The 18,230-nt window shown below is 42.8% G+C and overlaps 1 long non-coding RNA gene across 1 annotated transcript; it reads right to left on the bottom strand.

Annotated features, from left to right (window-relative positions):
- Positions 1–9,097: 9,097 nt before the first annotated feature.
- LOC310633057 lies at positions 9,098–14,126 on the bottom strand. Its single transcript, XR_014490973.1, has 2 exons — positions 13,996–14,126; positions 9,098–9,199 (listed from the first exon to the last, which is right to left on the bottom strand). It is a non-coding gene; the product is annotated as an uncharacterized lncRNA (long non-coding RNA).
- Positions 14,127–18,230: the final 4,104 nt, after the last annotated feature.

Raw genomic sequence — 18,230 nt, 5'->3', positions numbered from 1 at the left:
AGAGTTCATTTCATTGGGTATATATTTTAATGAACAAATCATTGTCTCCAAAGTTTTAAAACATGCACTGTAGTATATTCTACTATTATTCTGTATATTATTTTTTACGCTATCTTTAGGTGAAATTAAATCCCACATTGACATTTTACATTTATTTTGTGTTATTTTGTTGAACCTGGAACTGAAAGCTGTCATCAAACAATCAAGGAAATATATTAAATCGCTCCATGGACCTGAATTATACGGAAATGAAAAGCAATGCATATGTATTAAAAATTATATGTATCACAGTGTGCTTTATCAGCAGTAAGTTTTATGTAAACTACTTTGAGGATACAATGCAGAATGAAACACAGCTTTAGTTGGGGGAATCACAAGAACGTTTTTCACTAACACATTCAAACATATCATGAATTGGTTTAAAAAAAAATCAGCTACAAGAGTTTCCACTGTAGCTAATGAAACTATAAAAAGTACAATACAAAATATAAAATAAAATATACCCAAGAACAGCTGCAAAAATGTTTGTGTAAGTTATTACAGATTTCAAAAAGTCTGGGAAATGTGTTGTTGCCTGTTTCATTAATGATGTTGACAAAAGTACCAGGCAAGTCATGTACATCTACAAGGACTGATCCATGGCTCAGCATGATAGTATGCACCTTGCAAGTAAAAAGTTCCACATTCAACCCTGGCATATCTGTGTAGCACTAAGAAAAAAATAATTGCCTAAAATCATGGAGATGAATTGCCGGTCAGTGTAGGGAATTTCTGGGAATTTAAGACATGCAGAGTAGGAAGGAGACCAGCACATTTAAAACAGATCAACGATTAACATGGCTAAAAAGCAGAATATAGCACTGTTTTCTATACCTGCCTTGTATTATTATTATCTCCCACCTCTATCAGTGTGAGACCAAAGCTATTAATTTTTATTGGTTTAAAAATATTTCATGAAATAACCTCTGTGTGCAGAAGATCTGAATTGAAAAGAAATCTCTTCATTCCTGAAAATTTGTTAGATTGTATTTATTCATTTTACAATACATCATATGGATTAATTTCTGAGAGTTGTGTTTGCATTCCATGTTGCTATCACTGGGCTTGCTCCCATATTGGCTAATCTCTGTATTAATAGCTCAGAAATTAATTTAATTTTAATTTTATTAGATTTATATACCGCCCTTTCCCGAAGGACTGAGGGCGGTTTACAGGGAATTTAAAATCAGCAATACAAAATACAAAAGTTAAAAAACAATTAAAAGAGATTAAATTATCCCTTAAAATAAAAACCCCAGTTAAAAATTCTCAGCCTGGGCCGGAGAGCTCAAAGAGCCAGGTCTTCAGGTCCCGGCGGAATGAACGAAGGTCAGGGGCAGTCCTAAGCTCCACGGGCAGCTGGTTCCAGAGGGCAGGTGCACCCACAGAGAAGGCCCTCCCCCTGGGTGTTATCCGCCGGCAGTCTTTTACCGGCGGCACCTTGAGAAGACCCTCCCTGTGTGAGCGCACTGGACGAAGGGAACTTGATGCTGGCAGCAGGTGTTCCCTCAAATATCCTGGACCCAAGCCATTTAGGGCTTTATAGGTCATCACCAGCACCTTGAATCTCACCCGGAGGGCAATGCAGCTTGCGAAGTAGAGGTGTTACATGGGAGTATCGGGAAGCCCCCATCACAAGTATCGGGAAGCCCCCATCACAAATGTCCCACTTTCTTTGCAAGGTCAGCTATGGTGTTCAAACTACTGAATTTTTCCTCAAGATCAAGTGTCAGAAAATTGAAAAAACAAAAACAAAGATTGTCTAACATTATTTGAGCAAGACAACACCGACAGGTTCTTACACACAGAATTATTTAGAAGTCATCTAGTGTACCTCTCTTTTCACTGGGGGAGTTTAGATTTTCTTTAATATAATACCTCTATTGTGAAGGAAAGTCTGCTCTATTGTTGTTGCTTTAAGAGAGTTCTATTTTGCCGAAATGCTTCCTTATAAATCCAGCCATTCTATTTGTATCCTTCAGAGCAAGTATTGATGCACAAAGGGAATGTAAAAATATCCTTGCAGTGAATCAATTTGAAATAGTTCCTTCTAGAAATGAATCTCTAATGCATTTGACAAGAGGATTTTCTTTTCATGGCAACTTGAAAACTTTTTGCTTACTGAGTGAAAAACCAAACAGTTGTTGGAGGCTCTTCTGCCTGTAGGAGATGATACAGAAGTACAGAATGCCAAAAAACTAAATTTCTTGGTAAAGATGTCAGTTATTTTATTCAACCATAAAGTTCAGCTGTAATATTTTTCTGGGACTCCATTCCAAGGGAAAAACTATCCAATTTTGGTCACCACAATATAAAAAAGATGTTGAGACTCAAAAGTGCATAGAAAAACAACAAAGATGATTAGGGGACTGGAGGCTTAAACATACAAAGAATAGTTGCAGGAATTGGGTATGTCTAGTCTAGTGAAAAGAGAGATTAGGGGGTGCAAGCATTAGGGGCTTGCACAAAGAAAAGGGTCCACCTATTTTCTAAAGCAACTAATGGCCAAACAAGAAGCAATGGAAGGAAACTAATCAAGATGAAAACCAACCCAGAAATAAGGAGAAATTTCCTGATAGTACAATTAATGAGTGGAATGGATTGTCTCCAGAAGTTGCTCCAATACTGGAGGTTTTTAAGAAGAGACTGGACAGCCACTTGTCTGTTTGAGCAGGGGCTGGACTAGAAGACCTCCAAGGTCTCTTTCAACTGTCTTATTCTGTTATTCACACGGGCATGGGAGATTACAGGTAGCAGTACCAGGTGGCTTTGTTTATTCCTGAAAGCCAAGAACAAACGTCTATTTAATACTTACTGAGAAAAATCACAAAATAGTAGGCCTGTAAACTACTGTTAAATTGGAAAACTTCCCAGAAGACAGCAGTGTAAAATCCATTTCTTATTGCTAAGAAAATTATATGGTGTGTTCATGTCATGTAGACCCTTTTTAGTGTAGCTAAAAAACCATACAATAACATCATGAAGTGTCACTCCAAAAAAAAAAAAAGGTTAAGTAGAAGCATAACTAGTATATATGTTTTCTGTCTCTAAGGAGAATGGTTTATCTGATGCAGTGTTTTTCAAATTTGTCAAGTTTAAGATGTGTGGACTTCAGTTCCCAGAATTCACAAGCCAGCATTGTTGTCCCAGAATTAGGAGAGAGCATAGGAAGAAGTATCAATTGTGAATATGTGCAGATGACCCTGCTGTCTTTGGGCACTTGCAGTCATGCATGCAGGACAGCAAGGAAAACACCCAATGTCCTAACCCACCTGGGAAAGTACAATGTCTTTAGGGAAACACCCCAAAGGGAACATTTTTAGCTACTTCTGCTTTCTCACTTCTTATCTACAGTGTGCCAGACTTACTGGGTGAAATTTTTATCTTATGTGTGTCAGCTTTGCTGGGTGGATTGCGTATGTAATCGGAAAGAATAAATAGAAGGATTTCTTGTCATTTGGGGCTTTTCTCTTTTAGAGGAGCCTGTCTTCAGCTGAATAAAAACATAAAGCTTAAAGACAACTGGTTTCCTGGGTTTTTTTTTAATCAAGCAAAACCTTAGAACCTGCACAACAGCATGAAGCCCACACATCTTAAACTTGTCAAGGTTGAAAAATGCTAAGTTGATGGGAGAGGAAATTATTAAATGCCTTCACTGCAATCTGAATTGGCTCTAAGCTGTATCCTCCCAGATTGATTGGTTTTGTTTCTAAGCTTTGAGACAACTAGATATGAGAAGGGTATTGGAAGCATTTTTGTAGGGTGATTGGCAGGAGCTGAAGGCTTAGATATTTTTCTTCAATACAGTATTTAATGCCCAGCTCTCATTACTGCACTGCAAAGTATATCTGCAAATCTGTATTTTTTTCTAAAATAACATTAACCGTAGTTTGAATTTTTCCTTTTCATTCCAGATCCTAAGCAAGTGCTAACAAAGAGAGTGGGCAGGAACAAAGCCACTTAAAAAGACAAGTCCTGCTGGATTAGATCAGAAGATTATGTGGATCAGCATTATTTGTTTCCACAGTCTCAAGTAATACCTTCATGAGACAATAATAATAGCAATAAAGTTTCAGTTGCTTTAGGAACCTACACCAAGAAGTGCATCAGTACTGATATGGCTACGATAAATAGCTGTTGTGACTAATAGCCTTGTCTGCTGTAATTTGTCTAATATTTTAGTTGGTTGAGTTGGAAGGCATTACTGTATCGTTTTAGAAAGCAGGCAAACAGTTAATAGGGACAACAATTTTGGGACCATTGTAGGTCAGGTTTTTGACTCCCTTTGAAATGTGTAAGTTAATACTGATGCTTCCTTACATATACCTCTGGTTAAAATTAGAATAACATAGTTGGAAGGGACCTTGTAGGTCATCTAGTCCAACCCCCCCGCCCAAGCAGGAGACCATACATCATTTCTGACAGATGGCAGTCCAGCGTCTTCTTGAAAGTTTCCAGTGATGAAACTCCCATTACATCTGGAGGCAAACCGTTCCATTGGTTGATTGTTCTCACTGTCAGAAAATTTCTCCTTATTTCTAGGTTGAATCCCTCCTTGATCAGTTTCCACCCATCATTCCTTGTCTGGCCTTCAGGTGCTTTGGAAAACAGACTGATCCCTTCCTCTCTGTGACAGTCCCTCAGATATTGGAACACTGCTATCATGTCTCCCCTGGTCCTTCTCTTCACTAGACTAGCCATGTCCAGTTCCTGTAACCGTTCTTCATGTTTTAGCCTCCAGTCCCCTAATCATCTTTGTTGCTCTACTCTGCACTTTTTCTAGTCTCAACATCTTTTTTATAGTATAGAGATCAAAACTGGTTGCAGAATTCTAGGTGTGGTTTTACTAAGATTTTATAGAATGGTATTAGTACCACCCGCAATCTTGACTGAATCCCTCTGTTAATGCAATTTAGGATTGCATTGGCTTTTTTGGCTACCGCTGCACACTGTTGGCTCATATTTAATTGATTGTCCACTAAGATTCCAGGATCCCTCTCACATTTAGTGCTATTAAGCCTGGTTTCACCCAATCTATATGTGTACTTTTGGTTTTTCTTGCCTAAGACTTTACTTTTCTCCACATTGAATTTCATTTTGTTGGATAGGATCCAGTGTTCAAGTCTGTCAAGATCCATTTGGATCTTTTTTATTTTATTTTAATTCCATTTATATCCCGCCCTTCTCTGAAGACTCAGGGCGGCTTACAAGCTTAGCATCTTGAGCCTGTTATCTAGGATATTGGCTATTCCTGCCAGTTTAGTATCATCAAATGATCTCCACACCATATTTAACCATCACTATAGATTTCTGCCAACTTAGTTGTGACAGGTAGATGTGAATATTGTACTTAAACACATGTAAATCCTGAAATTCTTGCAGATTAAATCTTTTCAATATCTTTTCATTTTAAGGACAAGCTTGAACGATTCCCCTCCCTATTCCTTAAGGAGTTTATTGTGTAATTCCTCAGATTTAATTTTGATCTTTGCCACGTAATTTAAAAAACAGAATTAGCACTAATATTACTTTCCACCCTAACCTAAGGGCTACAGCTGGATTATAATTTATTTTGCTTAGTTCTTCAATAAATCTGTAAGATAAAGTAAGCTGCAAGAAGAAGAACTTGTCCCAAACTGCTATGTAAGCTTCATCACTAGGATTGGAAACATCATCTACAATTCTGTGCACATCTAGGCCACATAGTTAACATAATTTATTCCACTTAATTGATTTTATGATAACTGTCAGTTGCCCTTCTTTTGAATTTAGAGTGACATATATTTATTTCATTTTTATAGTTGCCCACAAGTGACTTTGGGCAGATAAACATAAGAAATAAAAACAATTAAAATAGTACAAAATAAATACATTTGGTAACCAAGTAAAACTGTTACCGTGGAAATCAATACAAGCAAGAAATTGGGCCCTTAATAACACTGAATCCTCATGGCCTTACAAAAGGGCCATCCTGGTAGCTGAAGGGAGAATATTCCAGAAGGCAGGGACTGTGGCAGAGCCTTTCTCAAGCTAGTAACTCCTCAATATATTGGATTAAAGCTTCTGTCGTTACTACTGACCCACCTGCTGACAGCTGCAGTCTAAAACAGGCCTGTGAGATTTTGGTTTGCTGATATTTTTATTTTATTTATTTATTAAACAAATTTATATAGCCACCCATTTCACCAAAAGCAACACTGGGTGGTACACAACAATTAGATTTTCCACATTATCTCATGATTCTGGATGCTTCACAACCCCAAGAGATGTTATTTGAAAGAAAGTTCACATTGTGTGCTATACCCAAATATAACAATGTTGGATTAACTTAAATATTTAAGAAAATTTATATGGCTGCCCAACTCACTCTCAGTAACTCAGCTTGGGCTTCGTATGTGGTATGAGCGTAGCCAATTTTGAATTAATTTGCAAATAATTATATTTATTGTATTTCATTTTATATTCAACCAAAGTTTAAATCCAGTTTATACAAATTGATTTTCTGCAATATGTTAACCTAATTACAAATGAATTTGAATCCAAATCTTCCCACTGTTCCTCACTCTTAATGCAAGGGAAAGGTAACTTCATACTTTCAAGACAATTATTTCTGACAGTACATCTCATCTTGAATTTTCTTCTGCAGAAATTTAGACAAGTCCAGTCATGAAAAACCGATTCAGGCAATATGGAAGTTCCAGAACTTTCTGCATCTATGTAGGCTGGGTGCAAGAAGAAAATCTAACAAGGAAAGATTTTGAGGGCATGATAGGTAGAAGTCTCTTTGTAAATCACTGTTTTGTGACTAGCATACCAACCAAATTTCTAATTTGCACACACTGCTCTTTCCTAATACTGGGCTAGCTGAAGCTAAAAGTGCTCCCATTCATAAAATCATTCATGTTTGCTATTTGCATGTCATAGAAAATTCCCTGTTCTTCAGCAAGGATTTTTTATTTATTTATTTAATTTAAGAAAATTTGTATGGCCGCCCACCCAATCTCAGTGACTCTAGACAACTTACAAAAATAAAAACCCAATATACAAACAATAAAAATAATAAACACCCTCTTTTTGGAGCAAATTGGTGACCTTCGTGCATGTAGGGGATTCAAAGCAAAATCGAATCTGTAGGTCAATCTCCTGGTCCACTGAAATGCAGTTTCTGAGATGAAAAGGGGATGGAGAGTTCTAAATTACTAAATTACTTATTGTAATTGGGTTTTTAATCAGAGTTATAGGGGTTTTAGATTTTAATTAAGGAAAATTTATTTTATTTTAATTGCTATTAATTTTTGTATTGTAATGTTGTTTTAATTGCCTTGTGAACCGCCCTGGGTCCTACGGGAGTAGGGCGGTATATAAGTTTAATAAATATAAATATAAATGTTATGAGTCGGTTAACATTCAACTGCTTAATGACATTCATAAAGATGTGCTGAGTCTGACACTGAATTTGGAAGCAGCCATAACAAATTTGTAAAGCAGTGATTTCTGGTTAATTCAGTAATTCTTGGGATCTCCTCCCTCACCACCACCACCACGTTTTGTATTGTTTTTAACTTGGATTTTGGTACAAGTTCTTATATTGCATCTTTAGAATGTTGTACTGTCCAACTTTACAAATTTATAATATATGGATTTGGATTATCTGCAAAAAATCCAAACAAAACTATGCCCCTCCCCCTCTATACTCAAGTCTTAGGGATCACCTGCTGCCGGCGTCAACTTCCCTCCGTCCTGTGCGTTCCCACAGAGAGGGCCTCCTCAGGGTGCCACCAGTCACAGAATGTAGTCTGGTGGCCCCCACGGGGAGGTCCTTCTCTGTGGGTGCCCCGGATTTATGGAATCATTTGCCGGTTGAGCTCCGGATGGCGCCCGACCTTCACTCCTTCCGACGTGATCTGAAGACTTATTTGTTCGAAAAAGCCGGCCTGGCCTGATGGGGGATGGGTTTGGATTTTATTGTTGTTTTAAATGTATTTTAATCTATTGTTGTAACTTGGGCATCTCGTTTAATTCTTTTTTAATTTTTGTATTCTTGTACTTTTATATGTTTGCCCTGTTCACCACCCTGAGTCCTTCGGGAGAAGGGCGGTATACAAATATTATTATTATTATTATTATTATTATTATTATTATTATTATTATTTATTATTATTATTATTATTATTATTATTATTATTATTATTATTATTATTATTATTATTATTAATCCCTTTGGGATTATATATTTACCATTTTGAAAATTTACCATTTTCAAACCTTCACACAATTACTAAATCTCTTTATCATATCATTTCTACTTTATTTCCAAGATCCTATATAAATGTTATTTCCACTATTCAATCTTCCCTTTCCTCTAAAGAAAATAAATATCAATATGCATAATATAGTGTGCTCAAGGTAAGATCTTGAAAAAAATAACTTGCTTTATACCTGGAGGATCAGGTTTTAAATTTATCTTTCATATAAAATATTTCATACTTTCTTTGAAACCATTATCAGAACTGGAAAAGTAGAAGAAAAAGAAATACAATACATATAAAAAAGGACACAAACAAATAGGAAGACTGTGTAGTGTTATCTATAATATATGGATATTTATGCCTATGAACATTTGACTGTTGCTCTACAGTGATTTGCAGTCACCAGATATAAGGGAATAACAATTTTGCAACTTTGTCATCATGGGGAACAATTATCTCAGTTTTACTTGGCATCTGTTTAGGGGAAGATCTATAAAAAGGGAAGTACAGCAGCATGTGTGTTTCCAATTTAATTTCTCTGACTAATGTTACTGACAAGGATAACAGTAATCTGTCCAGATTTAGGAGTGCTACAATACTTCCATTCCAAAAGCTCAAGGAAGCTTTTGATACAGGCAAGTGAGAAAGCTCTACAATCTACTCCATGGAAGATCCCTCAAACACCTTGTGAATATGAAAAAAATCAGGTTAAGGCCAATCTTACAAAATTATGCCCAATTATTTTTCACAGTCAGTATGAATATGTTTTGATTTTTACTTTTATCCAAGAGTCAAATTTTAAGTTCAAATTGTTGTTGACCCCCAAACTTTTATTGCATGAAAATAATGTAACAAATGCTACTATACCTAATAGTACCATGAACAATACTAATAGATAACAATAATGGTGACTTCATAAAAATAGCATTTAATTTAATTTAATTTAATTTAATTTATTAATATTTCTATACCGCCCTTCTCCCGAAGGACTCAGGGCGGTGTACAGGGCAAGAATAAAACACTAAGTTACAAAAATTAAAAAGTAATTAAATACATGCCCATAAAAATAAATACATTAATAAAACCCCAATAAAATGATAATAAAAACCCCACCAATCCCCCCTCAGGCCAGGCCGGCTTGTTCGAACAGGTATGTTTTCAGATAGCGGCGAAAGGAGCGAAGATCGGGCGCCGTCCGGAGCTCAACCGGTAACTGGTTCCATAGCTCCGGGGCGCCCACAGAGAAAGATCTCCCCCTGGGGGCCACCAATCTACATTCTCTGACCGGTGGCACCCTGAGGAGTCCCTCTCTGTGGGAATGCACAGGGCGGAGGGAAGTTGACGCCGGCAGCAGGTGTTCCCTAAGGTACTCCGGACCCCTGCCATGTAGGGCTTTAAATACCATAACTAGTACCTTGAATCTCACCCGGAAGACAACTGGCAACCAATGCAGCTCACGGAGCAGAGGTGTGACATGGGAGTATCGGGAAACTCCCAACACAACTCTCGCGGCTGCATTCTGTGCCAGTTGGAGCTTCCGGGTGGTCCTCAAGGGCAGCCCCATGTAGAGAGCGTTGCAGTAGTCTAGTCGAGAGGTCACGAGCGTGTGAGTGACCGTGCATAGATCATCCCGGCTTAGATAGGGCCGCAACTGGCGCACCAGGCGAACCTGGGCGAAAGCCCCCCTAGTCACAGCTCCTATGTGGTCTTCCAGGGTGAGCCGTGAATCTAGGAGGACTCCCAAGTTGCGAGCCCTATCTACGGGGGGTAATAATTCGCCCCCCATAGCGAGAGGTGGAATGTCCGAATAAACCCGGGATGAAGGTATGCAAAGCCACTCGGTCTTGTCGGGGTTGAGTTGAAGTCTGTTCCTCCCCATCCAGACCCGAACCGCCTCCAGGCAACGGGACATCACGGTGAGGGCATCACTGGGGTGGTTTGGGGTCGAAAAGAAAAGCTGGGTATCATCAGCATACTGATGATACCCAACTCCAAAACCACGAATGATCTCACCCAGCGGTTTCATATAGATGTTGAACAGGAGAGGCGAGAGGACCGACCCCTGAGGAACTCCACAAATGAGAGACCTTGCGGTCGACCTCTGCCCTCCTGCCAACACCGACTGCGAGCGTCCCTGGAGATAGGAGGAGAACCACTGTAAAACCGTGCCTCCAACTCCCAATCCCCCGAGACGCTGCAGCAAGATACCATGGTCGATGGTATCGAAAGCCGCTGAGAGGTCTAATAGGACCAGAACAGAGGAATGCCCCCTGTCCCGAGCCCTCCAGAGATCATTCACCAGCGCGACCAATGCCGTCTCCATGCTGTACCCGGGCCTGAAACCCGATTGGTACGGGTCTAGATAATCCGCTTCATCCAGGACCAGAGGGAGCTGATGTGCCACCACACTCTCAACAACCTTCGCAAGAAAGCGAAGGTTGGAGACAGGACGAAAGTTGTTCAATACAGCTGGGTCCAAGGCAGGCTTCTTGAGGAGAGGCCTCACCACCGCCTCTTTCAAGACGGCGGGGAAGCTGCCCTCACTCAAAGAAGCCGATATAACTGCCTGGAACCAGCTGCGTGTCCTCCCCCGGGCTGCATAGACCAGCCAGGAAGGGCACGGGTCCAATAAACATGTGGTGGTGCTCAGCCTCCCCATGATCCTGTCCACTTCCTCCGGAGTCACGGAATCAAATTCCTCCCAGGTGATATCGACAAGACCACCCGCGTCCTGCTCGACAGACTCTACCCAGTCAGAATCCAGACCGGTCCGAATCTGAGCGATTTTCTCCGACAGATGCTGGTTAAACTCCTCGGCACGACCCTGCAAGGGATCCTCCCTCACCTCCTGATTCAGGAGGGAGCGAGTCACCCTAAACAGGGCGGCCGGGCGATTATCTGCGGACGCGATAAGAGTGGTGAAGTGGTTAGACCTCGCCTCCCTTATCGCAGCAAGATAAGACCTAGTATAGGTTCTTAGTCGCAATCGATCGGATTCGGATCGGCTGGATCTCCAACCGCTCTCTAGGCCCCGTCTCCGACGCTTCATCTCCCGGAGCTCCACGGAGAACCATGGGGCTCGACGGGATCTGCACCGGGTCAGGGGCCGCAGGGGTACAACTCGGTCAAGAGCCTCAGTGGCTGCCCTTTCCCAGGCTTCCACTAAGGCGTCTGCCGAGCTGTGAGCAAGGGAGGCAGGTGGGGACCCCAGCGCCGCCTGGAACCTCTGGGGATCCATTAAGCGTCTGGGGCGGTACCATTTGATAGGTTCCACACACCCACGGCGGGGGGTGGCAAAACGGAAGACCAGCCGCAGGAGATGATGATCAGTCCATGACAGGGGCATAACAATTGGGGAGCCCCCACCAAGATCATCTAACCACCGTCCAGATAAGAAAACTAGGTCAAGGGTGTGGCCTCCCTCATGAGTCGGTCCCGAAATTACTTGCGTCAGGTCCATGGCCGTCATGGAAGCCATGAACTCCCGAGCCAACTCAGATGATCCTCCCAGAGATGGTAGATTGAAGTCCCCCAAAACTATAAGTTTCGGGAACTCAATCACCAACCCAGAGAGGACATCGAGAAGCTCAGGCAGGGCTGCTGCTGCGTGACTAGGCGAAAGGTACGCCAGCAGCAAGCCCAACTGCGCACCAGGGCCGCATCTCAAAAAGAGAGACTCACACCCGACTATCTGGGGAACGGTGGCCTCCCGCGGGCACAAGGTCTCCCTCATAACAACAGCCACTCCCCCACCCCTACCCTGAGCCCGAGGCCGGTGCAGCACCCGGAAACCTGGTGGGCAAAGATCAACCAGAGGAATACCGCCCTCTGGGCCCAACCAAGTTTCCGTGATGCAAGCCAGGTCCGCCTGCTCACCCTCGACCAAGTCACGGACGAGAGGAGCTTTGTTAACGACAGACCTGGCATTCAAGTACACCAGCCGGAGCTCAGGAGGCTGCACATCCTCACTCCCGGGACCTCGGGGCGGAGCCAGATGGTCAGAGTGCCTCACCGCTTGTAAGCAGCGGAGATACCTTCCCTGAGATCGATACGGCCCTCTGTTCCTACACCTGCTGCCATTCCCTAACGTCATGGGAATGGGTAATCCCACGACTGGCCCTGGAGCCCCAGAAGCAACCGACCCCCGCTCCTCCCCCCCGCGATCCGCCTCGGCACTGGCCTGAACAGAGGTTGTTGGACTGCCCCCCTCGTCCAAACAACCAAAAGAAGAACCCTCCCTCCTCCCTAACCCCCGAAAAAATTTCGACAAAAAACAAACCAGGGGCCTCTTGTTAGGTTTACGTCGGAGGCCCGTACCCGTGCCCAGCCATCTCTCAGGGTCCCAATAAGTGGGCCCTTCCTCGAGATTGTACTCGGCTGGAAAGGCGGGTCGCCCCCAGGAAGGGGGAGCACCCCTGAGGGCGAGCAAGTCCGTAGAGGAATACCTAAAACAAGGCATAAGAGCAGTCCAGATACAGGCAGTCCATAGTCCATAAGGAGGGTCTAAGCAGAGGACAAATAGGTGTCCCGACCCTCCACCCAGCCACTGCCACTCAGCTGGGTGCACCCCCAGGACAGGTCAACCACCGTCCTCTCACGACAGTCACAAGGCCTATTCCTGGGGGAGTGGTCCGAAACACCCATCCTGGGTATAGCATATCCCCTAGAGCTCTCACCTCTAGGGGCAGCAGATGTAAGATCAAGCCACCCTCTCACGGTGGCTAATACCCAGGGAACTCTGAATCCTTTGGGGATGATATGTGGGTGACAATAAGCAACAGTCCGAAGGCAGAAGTATAATAGTATAATAATCCATCGTAGTACGCCATCAAAGTCTGCACTGCTAAATAGCCGAGTCCTCCGTTGCTCTGCCGTTCCAGAAGATTGTTCATGGCCACAACTCCATGGGCCCTCAGTTCTGCAGTCATTGGGGCCTTCCAGATTGTAATCTACTAAGTCTGACTCCTTTAGGTCCAAAAGTCCATTGGCACCGACCAGAATCACAACAGGTGCCACGGAAAGCATAGGTCTTTCAAGGGACCGCTGGGCTCCATTTGGATCCACCGGAGTTAACCGGCTAACCCAGGAACCTTCAAGGCCACCAGCAGCAGTGAGGGTACCAGGCCATCTGTAACAAGCAAAGCAAACAGGGGAGAAGACAAGTCGAGTGCAGCATCGCCGCTGAGCCACCAAGGCCGCTACCACCACCGGAGCGCTGCTGCAGATGCCCCCGCCATTGCTGCCGCCGCCAGGGTGCCGCCGGAACCAAAAATGATTCAGCCATTCCCGCCGCCGATGGAAAACGGGCCGAAAAGGCTCAGGCGGGAGCGGGCGAACGGTCGGGCAAACGATCGAGCGAGCAAACGGTCTAACAAAAGCGGGCGAAAAGGCAGCAATCGATGACAAAGGCGGCCTAGAGCGGCCCGGGAGCAACGCCGCCGCCGCCGCCATCGAAGTTAGCCGAGAGCGCCGTCGCCGCCACAGCCGAAGGCAGACCAAACCGACCACAGAAGCGGCCTGAAACGGCCCGAAGACGCCTCCGCCGAGACCGCCAACCGCCAGGGACCATCCGAAGACGCCGGCTCCGCCACCGCCGAAAACGACGCCGCCGGCCGCCGAAACCACCCAGCGCCGCCAGAAACGACCCGGAAAACGCCCAAAGCAGCGGGAAGGCGCCGCAAACATCCAGTCCGGGAAAGCAGCAGACCAGCAGCAGACCAGCATTTAAAATATGAAAAATGTAAGGTTTTCATCTGATCAGTATCAACAAGGGCACTGATAATTGGTTAAATATTGGTGAGGTGGGTGAATACAAGTAGACATATCTTTCCTAGGGTGAACATGAATACAGGGAGATATAGTTTTCCTGGGGGAGGGGAGATAAGACAGACAAAAGGGAGGGTGGAAGATCACAGACACACAACCCAAAGCATGCTGGTAAATGAGGCCAGATACAACACAGCAGATAATAATAACTCAAGACCACTTTTGCTGGCAGCTGACCATCCAACCTTGAAAAATTTACTATCCCAATATGGGGTAGTAAATGATGGTAGAGGAGCACCAACTTGGGGAGTGATTAGCTACATAAGGACATCTCATGGTGTCAAAAGGATTTCAGGTAAAGGGTCAAATGCTTTAGGACAGCGGTATACACTCGTCAGGGGACACAATGGCCCAGCAGTTAAAGACGCTGCATTTGTTAGCGGGAATGTTGACAGCTGGGATTTGAGACCCAAGCGCTTAACCATGAAGTGAGCTCCCATTACTTGCCCCAGCTCCTGCCCACCTATCAGTTCAAAAGCATGCAAATGCTAGGAGATAAATAGTGGTGGGAAGGAAACAGCATTCTGTGCACCATGACTACGAAAGCATCTTTGGACAATGCTGGCTCCCTCAGCTAAGAAACAGAGATGAGCACTGCCCCCTAGAGTCACACATGACTGGACAGCGGAAACCTTGACCTTATGCACTCGTCAAGATCACTCGCACTGACTGTCTGCAAGCTCTTTTCAAAAATCTGTGATCTTGCCACTGTTCTCTTCAAAAGACAGAAAGTGCTATTGTAGCATGACATGAAAGGTCCCTGGAAGACACATAAAAATGAAATATTAGATTGCATGGCATGGCAGAATCAGATGCTCAAAATTAGTTTCATACTCCTTTTATACTCAGCTTGCAGCTGGCAAGCATAGTCAGAGACAGAATTTTTTTTAAGGCATGTTGGGAATTGCTCTCATTTCACAAGCCTCTCCACCACCCACATGCTGAGTTTTTTGCTTCAGTTTTTAGCATACTGCTAACTTGCAACATATCAACAGACAGGAGGATGTTGAGAAAGGCTATTTTGATTAGCCTGCAGTAACTTGAGAAAACTAATGGGAAGCAAACCTGTAGTACTGGTTTTTTTTCTTAAGTGAAAGAGAATGGGATTTATTCCTTTGTTACAAAACAAAATTTTAATTTGCATAGGCAAATCCTCAGAGAGTAGCTGTGTCCCTCTTACCAAATGATTGGACCTTTGAGGAGTCATTGGCTCAGGAGGCTGAGCAAAAGATGGGGACAAATGTCCTGTAAAGAATTAAAAGAAAGCAACAATATTCATACTGATACTATGGTGTAAGTGGCAAAACAAATAGAAACATATGTTATCTATTGATTTTGCAGTCTGTGGTATGTGAATTTAAGTTGCAGTGATATTCATTATAAAATACAAGAGACCTACCTAATTATTTAGTAACCTAAAAGAAACAAATTAGTCATCTGCATCTATAATAAAACCTGTTTCTGAGATTCCACCTTATGCCTGCTAATTGCAGACTAAGCCCTACTGAACTTGTGGGACATATTTAGGAGTCAACACACATACCTTCACATGACCTGCTATGCTGCCTCATCATGGTGATGGTGCGGTTAGTGAGGAACACCAAGAGCGAATGTCAAGTATATAATCTCAACAAGTATATAATCTCCTAGTAGACAATCACTTCAATATGAGCCAGCAGTGTGCTGCAGCTGCCAAAAAAGCCAACACAGTTCTAGGTTGAGTTAACAGAGGGATAGAATCAAGATCACATGAAGTACTAATACCACTTTACAATGCTTTGGTAAGGCCACACCTGGAATACTGCATCCAGTTTTGGTCACCACGATGTAAAAAAGATGTTGAGACTCTAGAAAGAGTACAGAGAAGAGCAACAAAGATGATTGGGGGACTGGAGGCTAAAACATATAGGGAACGGTTGCTGGAATTGGGTATGTGTAGTTTAACGAAGAGAAGTGAGGCAGGCCATAAAGAAAGATACAAAGAATACATCAAAATGCTGCATGTCATAAAAGTGAGGTAGGACATAAAAGTGAGGCATAAAGAAAATACGTGTATTAGTTAGAAGAAGAACAAGGAAATGGAAAATGTCAAACCACAAGTTCACCTGTGGGTCACATCTAATAAGCCAGCCAGAGTTCAGTTGCAGCTAACCACATATGTCTCACTTGTAGCTAACCACAAACATGGTACAGGAAACTCAGACTCTAGCAAGACACCTGTGACCTATGCTAAAAACAAGGTTGCAAGATATTTAGTTATAATTTAGCATCGCAAAGGGGGGCTAGAGATGAGCTAGAAGGGGGCCTAGAACTCATGTAACCATTACATGTAACCGTTACATTTCCGTGTTTTGCTACTTTTGGAGATTATATATGTACTTGCTTTTCCATGACAAGGTGTTCAGACATTGACTTTGCTTTTTGTTCTGAACCTTTTGTGCAAAATAAACCAAACTTCTTTTGATTCCAGGGTCTGAGTCTCTTGATTCTGCAACAGAAGGGTGAGGGGTGACATGATAGCAGTGTTCCAATATCTCAGGGGCTGCCACAAAGAAGAGGGAGTCAAGCTATTCTCCACAGCGCCTGAAGGCAGGACAAGAAGCAATGGATGGAAACTAGTTAAGGAGAGAAGCAACCTAGAACTAAGGAGAAACTTCCTGACAGTTAGAACAACTAACCAGTGGAACAACCTGCCTCCGGAAGTGGTGAATGCTCCAACACTGGAAGTTTTTAAGAAGAGACTAGACAGCCATTTGCCTGAAATGGTATAGGGTTTCCTGCCTGAGCAGGGGGTTGGACTAGATGACCTCCAAGGTCCCTTCCAACTTATTATTATTATAAACAGGTACCACTATTGGTCAACAGCCATTTAGCAGCAAGAACCTGCTGGTATGTCTTGGAAATTATGGTGTGACCAGTGGTTCTCAACCTTTAATTCACCATGGACCTCCCCCTTTAAATACCATGGCCATGGCCCCCAAAGATTAACTCTAGATTTAAATCATAACGTTTCTTCAAGCCTTCATGAACCGCTGTAACATCACCGACCCCACAGGTTGAGAACCAGTGGCCTAATACATTCAGGTAAATAATACAAATAGGGATCCCCTATATTACCATCCGATTAGTCTATTGAGTGTATCCAGCAAGCTATTGCCTTTTTATGAGCTATTGGACCGGCTAAAATGGGAAAAAAATACTGGTGGATGAGCTAGTGGGATTTAGTGAGGACAGAATTACAATGGATCAGCATACCATCCTGCAATTCTTAACAGAAAAATAGACATGAGAACTGCAACACTTTTTATACGTTGCTTTTATCAATATAAATTTAGCCCTCAATTCCATCCTTAAGTCTATAGACCAACAGCAATTTAACAAAGCGCTGCATGAAAACAGTCATTTTTATTACATTTAACTTGAGTGACTTACTGTCTTAGTCCAGTTATTCCAATCAGACCAAAAGTGAAATAGGGTTAATTTTAGGCCCCCTATTTTTTGTGTGGTGTGTTTGTGCACGCATATATCACTTCTGGTTTGATTGGGATAGATAGATAGATAGATAGATAGATAGATAGATAGATAGATAGATAGACAGACAGACAGACAGATAGATAGATAGATGCTGCTTTCACAAAATTCTGCAAGAAGGGACTTACAATTATTCCAAGGCTAAAATCATGTATGCTTTTAACTTCAACGGCAAATAGGAACCAACAAAAAACAATTAATTAACAACTCTTCCTAATGTTAATTATTAAAGAGTAACAGTTCTCCCTCTTCACCATTCTCCTCCTAACCTTAAGCCGCCTTTGACCAAGAGGATTGCCACAAGGTTTTTTGCAAGTGCAGAAATTCTTTTGATTTTCAAGCAAATTTGCGGTACCGTACATTTGACTCCAAACAGATTAGCGGTTTGGTGGGAAAGAACGACTCCTTCAAGTAATGGACATTTCCCCCCTCCCCCACGGGAGACACCGAATGAAGATCGGAAGTTACAGGTATTCACCTCTTTTCCCCCTTTTATCTGTACGGCAGCGTTTCCCAACCTTAGGAACTTGAAGATGCGTGGACTTCAACTCCCAGAATTCCCCAGCCAGCATAGCTGGCTGGGGA

Source organism: Vipera ursinii, assembly GCF_947247035.1.
Source record: "Vipera ursinii genome assembly, chromosome: 1".
Taxonomy (NCBI): Eukaryota; Metazoa; Chordata; class Lepidosauria; order Squamata; family Viperidae; genus Vipera; species Vipera ursinii.
This window is presented reverse-complemented; position numbering and strand designations above follow the sequence as displayed.